Raw genomic sequence first — 13,944 nt, forward strand, 5'->3', positions numbered from 1 at the left:
TGCAGCCCACCTGAACTCCGGTGGCACTAAAACTCCAGTGACCAACCAATCGATGAGGGTGATTGGTTTTTTTTTTTTTTTGCCAAAAATATAAAAGACAATATGCTCATTTCAATAAATTTGCAAAATCCTAAACTGAAATTTTGCTTATTTAAATGATTATTCGGGGACTTTGAAATCTAAGAATAATTTTTCTGTCCTTTTTTTTTTGGAAAAAAAAAACCTTAAAGTTAAAATCGTATTTAGTTATTTAATATAATTAACTACCATCTACCTTCTTTTGTTGCCATCTTCCCTTCAGACCGGATAGAAGAAAGCAAGAAACAGCCATGGACGTCTTGACGAAGAACATATAAAGTATCACAAAAAGACGGTGAGAATTCGACGAGAAAGTTCTTTTGCCCATAGTATTAACTTTTTTTTTTTTAAAAAAAAGTTATTTTTTCTTTCTTTATTCTTCAATTAATTAAACAGTTAATAATAAAGCATTGACTTGACTCCGACGCCACTACCAATAATATGTCCATAGACAACAAGGCAAATTCACTGACACATTAATTTGTTTACGTTGGAAAGTTCCACTATAAAACACGTAAATTTGAATTTTCTGAGAGAAGCACAATGTGAAAGAAAAAAGAAATAACATAGAATTTGCAACGGTAATTGTATGAAAGTGTGCCGCGAATCACTAATTTAAACACATGTTGTTCTCACCAATTAAAAAAATAATTATAATTATAATTCTTTTCTCAGTAAATGGGTCATATGCACTGCTTGCTGATATGGCTTGAAATATACGAATTATTTGTATCCAGCTCCCTTTATTCTCACCTGACTACTGCCCGATCTTTTTTAAATTAATTATTGGTTGAAAATAATAATTTATATTTTTATAATAACCGCAGTTAAATTAGTAATTTTAAATCCATATATTTCAAATTCATGAATGAAATGATATATTAAAAAAAATAAGAAAGCTAATTTTAGTGAGTTCTGAATGAATTTTTAGTGTTTTAGTTGGTGGTTTTTGACCAGAAAGCATTATGCATAATGAGGTTTAATTTTATTGTTTCAGTTGATGGGTTTTGCCACTCATATTTATTCATTTTTTCTAAATTATTTTCCATGATGATTGTACATGTTATAGGATTTGTATTCTAATTTATATGATTAACAAGAATATTTAAAAAAGATAATACCTACTTATTACGAATAATTAACTTAAGTAATTTTTGTTAATATTAACAAATTTGTTATTTATATTTATATTAATATTGGAGGTAGTACATAGAATAGATTGTTTTTTTTTTTATCAATATTAATCATTTATATATTCCATATAGTATGGTAAATCCAATATCAAATGCTTATTATTATTTTATTTACTAGATACAAGTATCCTTCTACTTGAAACAATTCTATTTGAGGTACTAAATGTGGGTGCTTCTCCCTACGAAGAGTCAAGATTAACCCATTTCACAAAATCTAATCCCTTTTTGTAAAAGCTTGTTCATAATACATAAGTATTCTAATAAGGGAAGTATTCTAATAAGTGATATATGACGAGTATAAGTCTAAAGAGAGAACTCAGTAAAATTTTATCAAATGATAAATCTAACTAACATATGATTAGTAAGGATATTTAAAAGAAACAACACTTATTTATTACAAAAAATAAATTAACTAATTTTCTTAATATACTCAAATAAATCAAGTAGTTTTTACATTAAGAACTCAGGGTGATATAATGTTTCAAAGAATGAATCATGAATTACATGAAATACGAGAAGGTAATGATTTATACTTTCGCGTTTTTATAAGAGTAGTACAATATTACTATATTTTATACCATATATTAATTGATAATTAAAGTATAGTATTAAAACCCAACTCGAATAAGCTAGTTTTATTAGTGACTTGGTGAACCAGTACCTAACTACTTTGGTCAAAAGTTTTGAATGGGCCGGGCAGGTTTAATTTTACATATTTGTGTTTGTATTGCTGAGTTGAAAATGACATCGTTTTGAGTTAAAAAATAATCGTCTTCATACTTTGTAACTATGTTTAGGGAGTGTTTAGGTAGAAATAAAATCATAATTTTAAAAGTGTTTTTACGGTATATAAAATAAATATGTGAAAAAGTTTGTCTTGATTTGCGAAAAAATAAATTTTAAAAGCACTTTTTTGGGTAATCTAGCTTAGATGTTTGATTTGCTTGTGGACTAATGTTTTTTAATTTAAATATTATTCTACTAAGGTTACATATTTTTATTTATATATTTAATTAAATTATATACTATCTTAATCATGGTTGGGTTAACCCTGATTCAACTACGATTGTACCACTGACTACTCCTGAACTACTATCTTGATATTGGTTTTTCAGTCGCTTCCTGAAATAATTAATTAATTACAAGAATTAATTGAAATAATTATTACGAGGAATATATATAATTAAAAGAAAGATGATGGAGGGCGTAGGCGAGGGGGTGACATATCTAAAGGCAGGAGACAACGCAGCGCCGCCTTTGTTCCCCAAGAGAGCGTGAGAAATGCGCTGATAGAGGTGTGACGGTGGGTGATGGAACCACCCGGTTCTCCAAGAAAACGGCCGACCGATTTACCACTTTGTCGGAACCTCCGCCTTCAACAAATACACCGTCGTCCATGTTGGCTGCGTCGCCAAGATCAACCCGGATTTTGCACCGATGCGTTGCTCATCCTCTCCTCATATTCAGCCCACTCATTGCACATAGTTTGAGTTTAAATCTTGCTGATATGATAACCTTGTTGGTGCACAGTTTGTAAGCGTTTTTTGAGTCTTGAAACATGCTCTGACTCCAGTGAACCGCAGAACCTAACTCACTTAAACTTTTTTCTTAAGAAAAAAAATATAAACTAAAGACAGAAAAATAATGGTTAAATAATGAAATCCCCCCAATGGTCATCTAAATAAGCAAAATTACATATTAGGTAAAGATGACCAAATTAGAATTTGCAAATTTGTTGAAATGACTATATTGTTTTTTTCCCCCTTCAAAAAAACTAAATACCCTCACCGGCAGGCCAGCTGTTGGAGTTTCATGCTGGGGGATGGGGACTGGTCACCAGAACTTTGATGGCCGGTCGATGACTGGTTGCCACTTGCTAGAGTCCAGCGGCCAACAACTATTTTTTTTGGAGTTTTTTTTGAGTCTAATAATATGATTAATAAGTTCTTTAATACTATTAACAAGTTGGGTATAGTAGCTAGTAACAAGTTTTTCAAACAATTCAAAAAGTGGTATTTTTACAATTTTAATAACACAGTTAACAAGTTTTGTAATGTTATTAACAAGTTTGATATAGTACTTAACAACTTTTTTTTGAAAAATTCAAGAAGTGGCATTTTTACAACTTTAGTAACCAGATTAATAAGTCATATAACAATATTAACAATTCTCATAACGCTATTAACAACTCTAATGACAAGTCATATAATAATATTAACAACTCTCATAATCAGAGTAACTGCATAATAAATGAAAAATTTTGTTGTAAAAGCTTTATAGGGAGCTAATGTTAAAAACATCCTTCGTAGGAAAATTTTGTTAATGATACTATGTGGATTTTTAATATCATTATATGTCTTGTTATTCGCGTTACTAAAGATTGAAGTTGTAAAAATGCCACTTTTTGAATTTCTTAAAAAACATATTGTTAACTACTATATTGAATTTATTAATAGCAGTACAAAACTTGTCCGAGTTACTGAAATTGTAAAAATGCCACTTTTAAATTTCTTAAAAAACCTATTGTTAATTGTTATGTCAAACTTATTAATAGTATTAAAAAACTTGTTAAATTGCTTGTTATTTGCACTTGATTTGAAAAAATTCTCAAAAAAGTAGATGCTAGTTGCCGGAACAACAGTGATGACAGTCCACTTAAACTCCAGTTGTTGCCAGTGGTACCAAAACTCTGGTGACCAATTGGTCAATGAGGGCGCTTGGTGTGTTTTTGCCAAAAAAAAATAAAATAAAAGACAATATAGTAATTTCAATAAATTTGCAGGTACCTAAACTTAAATTTTGCTTATTTAAATAACTATATGGGGATTTTGAAATTTAGGAATCATTTTTCTGTTATTTTTTCTTAGAAAAAAATTCTTAAAGTTAAAAAGCATATTTAGTTATTTTATTTTATTTAATTAATCATCTTCCCTGCAATGTTGCCATCTTCCCGTCAGATCGGATAGAAGAAAGCAAGAAGCAGCCATGGGCGTCTTGACGAAGAATATATAAAGTATCACAAAGAGACGGTGAGAATGCGACAAAAAAGTTCTTTTGCCCATAAAATTAAGGGAAAATTGTTTTTTTTTAAAAAAACTGTTGGAATAAAAAAAATTATAAATAGAGACCTGTTATTTTGGCCCCAAAAAAAAAAATAGAGACCTACTATAATATTAGTATGTATTTTGATAATAATAGTATGGGGTTTGATAACAATTTTGTGAACAAGTCCTTGTATGTAATTTTTTAATTTGACGGTTTTTTTTTTTGTAATTTTCCCTAGAATTAACTTTTTTTTTAAAGTTATTTTTTCTTTCTTTATTCTTCATGTAAAAGTTAATTAATTAGACATTTAATAATAAAGCATTGACTTGACTCCGACGGCACCATCACAGATATGTCCATAGACAACAAGGCAAATTCACTGACACATTAATTTGTTTATGTTGGAAAGTTCCACTAAAAACACTTAAATTTGAATTTTCTGAGAGAAGCACAATGTAAAAGAAAAAGAAATAATATAGAATTTGCAACGGTAAATTGTATGAAAGTGTGCCACGAATCACTAATTTAAACACATGCTGTTCTGGCCAATTAAAAAAATAATTATAACTATAATTGTTTTCTCAGTAAATGGGTCATATGCCCTACTTGCTGATGTGGCTTGAAAAATGCGACTTATTTGTAGCCAGCTCCATTTATTCTCACCTGACTACTGCCCGATCTTTTTTTAAATCAATTATTGGTTGAACATAATAATTTGTATTTTTTTATAATAACTACAGTTAAATTAGTAATTTTAAATTCCTGTTCTTCAAATTCATGAATGAAATGATATATTAAAAAAATAAGAAAGTTAATTTTAGTTGGTGGTTTTTGACCAGAAAGCATTATTCATAATGAGGTTTAATTTTATTGTTTCAGTTGATGGTTCTGTCACTCATATTTATTCATTTTTCCTAAATTATTCTTCATGATTGTACATTTTAAAGGGTTTATGCTTTAATTATATGATTAATAAGGGTATTTAAGAAAGATAATACTTATTTTTATAAATAATTAACTTAACTAATTTTTTTAATATTTATAAATTAGTTATGTATCTTTTATATTACGATGGAAAGTAGTACATAGAATAATTGTTATTTTTTATCAACATTATTCATTTTATATATTTCCATATAGTATGGTAAATCCAATATCAAAGCTTATTATTATTTTCTTTGATAGATACATGCGTCCTCTTATTAAGGTAATTCTATTGATGTATTAAATATAGACACTTCTCCTTACAAAGAGTCAAGACTGACCCATTTTGCGAAATCCAATCCCTATTGGCAAAAGCCTGTTCATAATTCATGATCCATAAGCATTCTAATAAGGGAAGTATTCTAATAAGTGATTTGTGATGAGTGCAGTTCAAGAGAGAACTCAATTCTAAAAGATTAGCTTATTAGGAGAAAGAGTGTCTTAAACTTATAAATCACACATCTGTGAGGCTTTTCAATATGAAACTGATACCAATATAATGCACCCTTTTGAAAGCCAACATCTCTATGGCTCCATTCTACAACACTTTTATCAGCCTCCATCTAGTTAGCTCCTTTGGTTAGAACCATTAGTAGGTAGCCTTCTTCAGTTGGTCAATTGTCAATGAAAGCACCAATATAATGAATACAAATTCAGAAAATCTAATCCTAAAAAACTAGTTTATTAAAAAGGAGAGTTCTTAAACTTATAAAACTATACTACACTTATAATGTTTCTCAACATGGGGCTCATAACATGATAATATTTTTGCATCATAAAAAAGTTGTGACTATTCTTAGTTTTATGCACTACCTCTGATTTTTCATATATGGTTTGTTGTAATGCACAGGACTTGTACATGTGTGTGTGTGTGAGTCTGTGTCATACAACAATTTGAACGGACTATGATGTCTATGAATCATAAAAAATGTAATTATTTTTAAACTTTGGAATATAATAACGTTCATCAGGGCAAAATAGTCTATCCCAAATTGGTTTTTCTTTGAATATATTTTCTTCCTTAGTATGTTTAATTATTTTTTATATAGGCAGACAAACACTAACTAGATTACAAATTGAGATTACAACTTATTTATAAGAGAGTTTTTATATTATTAGATTACAAAACTAATTAGCTTCCCGTTGCTATTTTGAAAGTAAAGCTTGCGGTGAGAGGAGCTGAGGGTTCGATTTATGGGAAAGTGGTAAGGAAATAATAATCACAAATTACAAAGAGCTCTTTCATTTTGGGAAGCCCAAGAAGAGAATCTCACTCTTACTCACACCATTTTTGGGTTTTACTAATTTCTGACATTACTTTTTTCTGACTCTCACTGGTCCATCTCTTTATTGCTCCATTTCAAGTACAAGCAAATAATGTCATTTGCTTGTACTTTTTTCCTCCCCCCCCCCCCCCCGGCTAAGCCATTTGCATGTACTTTATTACTTTATGTCTACCATGTGATTATTTTTACAATACCTCTAAATTTCTCACACACATTGTGCTTTATATTTTAATTTCCAAGAGCCTCAATGCTTCTTTGGGATCACAAGAAAATAGAAAGAAAAAATGGGAAATAAAAAAAATTAATCTACAAATTTCCAATAATTTTACCTTATCTTTAATTAAATTTATATATTCTATTTTTTAAATCTGTCATACGAAAGGCTGATTAAAAATCACGTAAAATTATAAAAACTACAAAAACCCCTTTAAAAAATCAGTTAAACTCCACCAACACGTGATTAAAAGAAAAAAATTATAAAAGTCTGATTAAAAATCAAGTTAAATTATGAAACTTATAAACTAATTTTTTTAAAAGGGAGAAAAGATAAGAGGGAAAAAATAATTTCTCCTCCTGTCTTTGGTTATGAACGATTTGAATTATTTATGAGAAATCTTAAATCTTAATTTCATGTACTTTGAGAAGAAAAATGAATGAGGCATAAGAATGAGGAAAAGAATTCAAAACGAAATCAGAGTGCTTTAACGGCACGGAGCTATAATAAATTAATAAGTGAATAAGAACAAGAAGGAGAAGTGAGAAGAATGACAGATTTCCTTGGTACGTGTGGCTCCCCAAAAACATGCGCTGACAATTATTTTTTTATTTACAAAATCAACTTCAAAATCTTTAATTAATTAATTCCCATTAAATGTTCCAAGTCAGCAAAAATTTGAATTCCATACGGGAGGCGTAGGGAGAGGAGTCAGCTTGTTGGCTGCAATTTGCCAACCTTCATTTTATTTTATTTTATTTTTGCCCCAACTCATTAACTTTGGCTAATAATTTAATATAAATTTTCAACTTTGTCTTCATTATATAGACGTATATACTTTAAAAATTAAAATGGGAAATTAGTGATAAAAATATTCATGAGATGCCTTGTAATTAAATATTAGCTCTTAATTAAACCCATATTTAATTAATTGAGGGTATTTTTTTTGGTGACAAATATGAAGGGTATTTTTGGTTTAAGGCCATCATTGAATAATTATTTTCTCCAAACATAAAAGTAAAACCACTCCAACAAAAAAAAAAACAATTATGAATTAGTGAAAGGGTCTTCTGGCGAAAAAGAAAAAGTGAAAGGGAGGGAGCATTTAAGAGTTATTAAGACACGGATAAATATTGTAGGCTAATATTTTGAAGCTACAAAAAATTATGAATTCCATTGTTTCCTTAACCGAAAAGCCAGGACTTTCAGTGTAGTTATTGTCCATGAAATTCTGGCCACTTGTAATAGAAAACTCCAAATTCACATGGGATACATTTTTTCTCGTAATAAATATAATCTTTTTTCAAATTGTTTTGTCTAACAAAATTCATGGCTTTTCAATTGATTGCTTTGTGAAGCACTTATTAATTTTTTTAAAGATATCTTCCAATTAGAGAAGATCCTGTTCGAGATCCTGCTTGATACTAAACATAGACACCTCTCTTAGTAGGAATTTAAATTTTGTCTTGCCAATCACATCTGTAATACTAGCTTGTAAATAACCAATTCAAACATTCCATAAAGTGATAAGAATTCTGGGATTTTCGTCCGTCAAGTAAGCATGTATTTGGAAAAATATGCTTTGTATTAAAGGATTGACTTTGAAAGAGTTGATTAGATAATAAGACTCCCATTATTGAAGGAAAACAGATTCAATTTTCAATTTCTTTGGGTGATATAATCAATTTTTAATCTTTATTTTTGTGAGTTAAAAGAGGAGATAAAACACCATCTTCTTCAATCATGCATCATGCAATGTTAGGTGATTTTTTTTCCATTTAGTATTGGTCTAGAAAAAAAAGAAATACTCGTATTATCTTTGGCTATGGAAATGTAAAGCTGGAAAGCGTTATTCTCTCCAATTTTTATATAATTTTTTTTAGAATGTCCCCATAAATAGATTGTTCATAATTTTTCATGGTTTCGAATATAAGATTCTTTATATAATTCAGAGAAATATTTCCTTAGTTCATTTAGAAGTATATTATCTTTGACTCTACGCAGAGGTTGATGAATGTTATGAATTTTTTCCCAAAAAAAAAAAGATGATTAGCTAATACCTAATCTAAAACACTTTCTTGTTTTAAAATATATTATTATTTTCATTAAAAAAATCTATTCCTTTTACTTTAAAATATAATACACTTCTCCGGTCTTAAACACAAGGACCGGTGAGAGTGAATCCCTTTTTTCTTAAGCATCTTCTGATCTAAAATAAGTCATGCTTAATTTAGCCAAAAAAAGTCATGTTTAATAATATTTGGATCATTAATTGTTTTCTTTTAGTTGTATAGCCTTGTAACTTATATACAATTAAATATTATGATTCTGTGAATTTAATAAGTACGCATTTGTATAGTATTCTATACTGGGATTTTCCCTTTATGATATAAATAATTTTTTTATACTACCTCCGGTCTTTAATATAAGACCCTGTTTGACTTTTATTTTGATCCTAAATATAAGACCCCAATTTATTTTGTCTCTTATATTTATACATTTCTTTCCAAAGTAGCCCTTCTAATAATAAGGGTTATAATCAATACATTTGATTAGTAAGGATATTTTAAGAAAGACAACACTTATTTAGGACAAATAACTAACTCAACTTATTTCCTTAATCTTCTTAAATTAGTCAACTGGCTCTTATAATTAGCATCGGAGGTAGTAGTTTTTAATTTTTTTTGGATCCCACCACTGCGGACCTCAATTTAGCTCAATGTGTGCTTCAGCAAGGCAGGGGTTAAGGCGATAGCCATGCGTGCTCTTACATTAAAAAATGAAGGAGCTAGTATATAATAAACCTATCAAATCATATGGAAGGTTGAAAATTGTTACAAATAATAAGATAGCTGTGATTTTATGTGTGTGTGTATATTAATAATTACAATTAGGATGGCAAGAAAATACTCATCTGGTGTTTTTTATAGGGCAGAGAGAAAAGAAAATTTTTGATCATATTTATAGGATAGGGAAAGAAAATTTTCATATAAATGTACAGCTTAATCCTTTATTTATTATTGTGTTGACTTTGTTTTCATGAAGCATATTGTATATTTTTTTTTGATATCAAGGCATATTGTATATTAAATATGAATAAAGTTGAAAAGTTGTTAAATTTTAAATTGAGATTAATGAAGTTTAAAATTTTTATCGGTCTATGTGAAATATGTTGGAAATGACTTATAAATAAAATAAGAGAATAATTATAATTAGAGCTGAGAATAGGAGCTAACACATTGATTTTGGTCAGAGAAAGTTGAAAAAACCTACTCCTCTGATCCTACTTATAAGACAGAGAAATGATGTTTTTCTTAGTTTTATATATAAATCGCTTCATTAAATTTTTAATATGAATACACTATTTTATTTTTCATTTATTATAATGTTAATAGTTATTTCCTTTGAAATCTATATATTAGATAAAAATAAAATTAAAAAATTATTACATTTTAATAGGAAGTTAATATAGTTTAAGATTTTTTTTAATTCATGTGAAACATATTATAAGAGCCTTATAAATTAAATAGGACCAGATGAACGAGTTAAATTTTACCTTGGCTTACATTTTTTTTTTTCTGGTAAAAAAAGTACTTTTTTTTGGCCTGATTTACCTTGGCTTACTTATTTTAATGTATTAATTGCATTTTCTTGATATGTGTGCCTAAATCTTAAATGGCTCACATTTTGAAAGAGAGGAGTATTTGTAAGGGAAGGGGATATACAAATTTAAATAAATTGACGATTAATATTTTTAGTTACTTAATTACTACAATATTAATTGAAATCAAGGGGAAAAAAAGGGGAGGACATTTTGGGGATAACAAAAAAACAAACACTAAGTCCAAATCTTTTTCAAATTCCCATGAAACAAATAGGATCGGAGTACGTTGGGAAATAGTAAATACCCAAACAGCAAACACACTGCCTCTACAGCTTTCATTTGAAATCCCTGTTATTGCCCTGTTCACGAGGTTGCACGCCTGTACCCTTTACTCCTCCAGCTCCCCCCTCTCTCTTCCCAACCCACTCTCCTTATAATATCTCTCTTCCTCTTCGTTTCAATTCAACTCCAATCCATTCAATTTTCGTTGTTCATATGACATGAAAATGTCAATTCCTGCGTCCAGAAGACCCAAGTCATGGCATCACCCCCCTCCTCCTCCCACCCCCAGAATCCTTCACTTGCCTCGCCGGCCTCGCCGGAGACCCCCAAGCCATCGGTAGGGAAACCCAATTCCGGCGAGCCCCTACGGAGGGAGCCTAAGGGAAAGTTGGAGACTTTATTTGATCAAGAACGTCCAGTGGCTCGAAATATTCCGATAGTGGTGTTGGATTACAGTGGGGGAAGTGAGACAAGGAGGGAGAGAGTTGAAAGCAGAGAAAGTGATGGTGCTGTTGGTGGTGGTGGGTTTGGATTAGAAGAAGAGAAATGGAGGTTTCAGGCGGAGATGTTGAGGGCAGAATGTAATTTGTTGAGAATGGAGAAAGGGATTGTCATCAAGAAGCTTCATAGAACTCGAGCTAAGATGGAAAGTACTCTGAAATCTGCACTTGAGACCCTTGTTTCTGTTAGTACCCTCTTTTTCTTTCCTTTTTGTTCCTCGAGTACAATCTAGCTTTTAAATGTTTTTAATGCTGTCTTGATTCCACCTGCATCCAAACTTTTAACTCCAAACCTACCTACCTGGTTGCTCATTTATGAGAGGTGTGACTGTGAGTTAAGAGTCTGAGGTAAGCCGTAAATCGCCAAGTTGGTAATATATCAGTTTTGGTCCTAGTATTTGAATGAATGTAGGATAATAGGATAACACAAAAAGCATTTTAAGATTTGAAGTATTAACATGGGTTGTTCCTCTCTTTTCTTCTGAGTTCTGTCAAATTAAGAAATTGGCTTAAGTCAGTGTTATAGTAGTTTTGAAATATAATGCTAGTCTCTTCAGTTATAGTACGAATATCATATATAATAATATCTGTTTAAGCATTTGCTCAAAATCATTTCTTGGTTTACCTTTGTGGGTATCATTTGAAAGTAGAACAATTAACTATAAATTTTATTTAAATTTCTTCTTCCCTTGTTGGGATTTTCTTAGCAAGCAGATAGTTACTTGTCCAGCTGATGCATCTGTAATTGAATTGTTGTACCAAACGGTTTCTGCATGCTAACTAGATACTGCTAAACTCTCAAAGTTCTGAGTTCACTTGCCTTCTTGCATGATTCTGATACTCATCTGATTTTTGACATGCAAAATGGAATTTAGGGAAGAATCAAGATCTGTGAAGGAAAGGATGTTGATATGGTACTGGAGGAAGAGATTCAAGAGTTGACAGAGAAACTTGAGAAATTGCAAAGGAGATCAGGAACTAAGGAACTAGAGGCTAGGAAGAACAATAATTTTGACAGACAAGTTTCAGTTCTTCGGAGACGGCTGGAGAAGAGTGGGGAATCATTAGACGAGATGCATGTGAAAAGGATTCAACAGATGGCTGAGGCAGCCTTGTCTGTTAAAACTTGTGGCAGAGAGGATGACCGCAACATTGTTTCAAGTAGAAAACTAAACGTAAGTAAAATATCTGTCTCCCGTTAGAAATTTAAACTCTTTTCAAGACAATGCAAAAGGGCCCCAAAAAAAAATCTAACGAATTCGCCCCTCAATTGTTACAGGTTGAGATTTTGAGAAGGAAAATGGAGGGATTGTCAAAAGGAATACTATTACAGGGTATGGAGGAAGAGTACAATTCAATGCACTCCACAGCTAACAGTTCTCTTCCAAGTTCAACCTCAAGTTCCAAGAGAATGGATTGTCCAGACTTATCGTCTGTTATCAGAGTACCTCATCAGGTGAATTCTCGTTATCACTACTCATGACTCGATAATAATTGGTCAGTGCTTCTGTTTAAATATTCGGTGACTACAGCAGAGTGAAGGAATTCTAACTAAGTCCGAATTGCAGGAAAAAGTTGGCAGTGAAGGGAACGTGTGCTCTGGACAATGTAAGGCAGTTGTACAAAGAGTTGTAGAGCAAGTTAGAGCAGAGACAGAGCAATGGTCCCTAATGCAGGAGATGCTAGGTCAAGTGAGGGAAGAAATGGAGGAATTGCAGGCTTCCCGGGATTTTTGGGAAGACAAAGCCCTTAACTCAGATTATCAAATCCAAACCCTGCACAATGCTGTAAGACACATTTTATTGTTCTCAATTCTTTTATGTTTTGCCATTTCTTACTGGTCCTTGAAGTTCTTTATTTTTTTTTTGGTTTGGAAGAAGCTTTTTTTATTAGGCAATACAGTACATGACTGGATATGACTGGCTTCAGAATCTGAAACATTTGAATATCGTAAACTGCATTATAACAGTCATTGTGAGAAAGAGTTTGAGAGTAATTATAACCAGACCTAAGTAAAATTACCTAGGTGTTTCTTGTAGGTTCTCCAACGAAAGTATAAAATCATGCAGGTGTTTCTTGTTATTAAACTTTTGTCTCTTCCTTTTCATAGGTGCAAGAGTGGAGACAGAGAGCTTTCTCATCTGAAAGTAAAGCTAATGAGCTTGAAGCTAAAATGTCTCTGCTACGTCATGAACTTGAGGTGTTGAAAATGGAACAAAATGCAGATGTGCAGGGAATAAAATGTCCTATGAATTTGTCGGATTCACAAACTGAGTTGGAGAAGCGAATTGTGGTCTGTTGCACAAAAGAAAATAGCCACAACATAGACAAATGCAAGCAGAAAGAGGTCGCAAGAGACAAGGAAAAAAGATTGCATGGCAATCGCGGCACATCATGTGCTTCGAAACGATCACCATTGGGAGATATTAGGAACTCATCATTGTTGATGAGGTAGAAGTAGAAAATGGCAAATCAATTTTCCTTTTGCATTGCCATCTTTCTTTCTTCTCAAATGTTGAGGAAAAGTTCTGTAACCGGCTAGTCTCTGAGATGTAGGTTGATCTCTGCTAACATAAAACTTCACAATCTAACCAATTGGGAAGAAGGTATGCAGTGGAATGGTTTTCATGTTAAGTTTTGCAAGTCTCAAAGCTTGTAGTGACTGGGAACTCATGCTTCATAGAGATCTTTGTAGCTTATCAAAGTCCTAGTTCCTTCCAAAGAGAAGGTATAATCTAGTTCAATTGTCTGACCACCT

At 31.2% G+C, this 13,944-nt stretch overlaps 1 pseudogene; it reads left to right on the forward strand.

Annotated features, from left to right (window-relative positions):
- The first annotated feature begins 10,901 nt into the window (after positions 1–10,901).
- LOC114717734 (uncharacterized) lies at positions 10,902–13,641 on the forward strand (annotated as a pseudogene).
- Positions 13,642–13,944: the final 303 nt, after the last annotated feature.

The sequence above is a fragment of the Neltuma alba genome, unplaced genomic scaffold, assembly GCF_004799145.2.
Source record: "Neltuma alba isolate B1F8T4 unplaced genomic scaffold, ASM479914v2 tig00011773_pilon, whole genome shotgun sequence".
In the NCBI taxonomy this organism is placed as follows: Eukaryota; Viridiplantae; Streptophyta; class Magnoliopsida; order Fabales; family Fabaceae; genus Neltuma; species Neltuma alba.